This window comes from Palaemon carinicauda, chromosome 17, assembly GCF_036898095.1.
Source record: "Palaemon carinicauda isolate YSFRI2023 chromosome 17, ASM3689809v2, whole genome shotgun sequence".
NCBI lineage: Eukaryota > Metazoa > Arthropoda > Malacostraca > Decapoda > Palaemonidae > Palaemon > Palaemon carinicauda.
In genome coordinates this window covers 72,215,823-72,218,322 of record NC_090741.1, presented here as the reverse complement: position 1 = coordinate 72,218,322, position 2,500 = coordinate 72,215,823, and positions in this window count along the sequence as shown.

The following is a 2,500-nucleotide window of genomic DNA, read 5'->3' as shown; positions in this document are numbered from 1 at the left end:
CACGAACACACACAAACGCATATATATATATATATATATATATATATATATATATATATATATATATATATATATATATATATATGTGTGTGTGTGTGTGTGTATATATACATATTTGTTTGTATATATGTACGCATATAAGCATAGACATGCATATATATATATATATATATATATATATATATATATATATATATATATATATATATTATTAATTGCTAAGCAGGAAAAGCAGGATGCTATAAGCCCAAGGAGCCCAAGAGGGAAAATAACCCAGTGAGGAAAGGAAACAAGGAAAAATTAAATATCATAAGAACAGTAACATTATTAAAAGAAATATTTCTAATATAAACTTTATATAATTCAACAAAACAAGAGGAAGAAAAATAAGATAGAATAGTTTGCCCAAGTGTACCCTCAAGCAAGAGAACTCTAACCCAAGACAATGGAAGACCATGGTACAGAGTCTATAGCACTACCCAAGACTAAGAGAACAATATATACACACATTTTCACGGACACAGAAATATATACATATATGTATACACAAATGTATATATATAAACATATATATATATATATATATATATATATATATATATATATATATATATATATATATATATGTGTGTGTGTGTGTGTGTGTGTGTGTGTATGTGTGTATATATAAATTAGAGGGATCCTGTATTGAGAGCATGCCTTTGATAAGACAAAAAGTCTTATTTTGGTCTTAACCCCACTGCAAACTTGCACTTCGTCGTATTTTCTATAAAACATATTGGGTCTGTCCTTGGGTCATACCCACAAGTCCACCAACTTCCGTTGAATTTGGTTGAGTAGTTTAATGCATAATGTTGATCACAAATAAAACCAACAAAATATTTGCCGTTTGTTTAACATTTCGATTATTCTTAAAGTACCGCTGCGTACTTTATCAAAGTTGCTACAGATTTATTGTAGGGTCAAACTCAACATGGCAACCAAGTTTACTCAAAATCGGTATAGTAGTTATGGCATGAAGATATTCACACTCAAGCAAATAAATAAACAAATACATTGGTGAATACATTCCCTAGGCAAAATATTTGAGTTTGGTGTATGTATACTAGTGAGTGTCTATAATTGTTTTAATGTGCGCAAGTGTATGCATACATATATATATATATATATATATATATATATATATATATATATATATATATATATATATATATATATATATATATATATATATGTATGTATATATATATAAATATATATATATACATATATATATATATATATATATATATATATATATATATATATATATATATATATATATATATATATATATATATATTATATATATACATACATATATATATATATATATATATATATATATATATATATATATATATGTATGTATACATATATATAAATATACATATATATATATGTATATATATATATATATATATATATATATATATATATATATATATATATGTGTGTGTGTGTGTGTGTGTGCGTGTGTGTATATACAGTATATGTATATATATGTATATATATATATATATATATATATATATATATATATGTGTGTGTGTGTGTGTGTGTGTGTGTGTGTATACAGTATATGTATATATATATATATATATATATATATATATATATATATATATATATATATATATATATATATATATATATATATATATGTGTGTGTGTGTGTGTGTGTGCGTGCGTCTGTGTAAAATATATACTTTTGTAAGTGTACACATATACATAAACGCACACACATTCAATTACACACATATATCAGTTTATGGTAGGTAGTAGCTTGGACAAAACAATAACCACCTCTTGAAATAATATAGCTGATTGTACGTAATTGGATCCTTCTCTAGTTATGGCTTTAATTTTCCTTGGCCTACACATACATTGAATAATCTGGGCTAATCTACATATACACCGGACAACACTAAGATAACCGAAAAATTCTTCTTCAATCAAGGGATTAATTACTCCATTGTAATTGTCGAGTGGCTACTGTCCGCTTGTTAAGGGTAGGAGAGACCCTTTCCCTATGACAAGCAGCTCCTCTAGGAGAAGGACTTTCTAGAATCAAACCATTGTTCTCTAGTCTTGAGTAGGGCCATAAACCTCTCCACTATGGTCTCCGCTGTCTTGGCTCTTGGGTACAGTCAGGCACACTGTTCTATCGGGCTACATCCAGGAGACTGTTCTATCGGGCTACATCCAGGAGACTGTTCTATCTATTTCCCTATTTCCTTTTCTTATTAGTTTCTCCCAACTAGAAATGTAGCTTATTTAGGAAATAATAATAATAATAATAATAATAATAATAATAATAATAATAATGCAAATTTATGTGTGCCTGTCTGACAGTATATATATATATATATATATATATATATATATATATATATATATATATATATATATATATATATATATGTGTGTGTGTGTGTGTGTGTGTGTGTGTGTGTGTTTT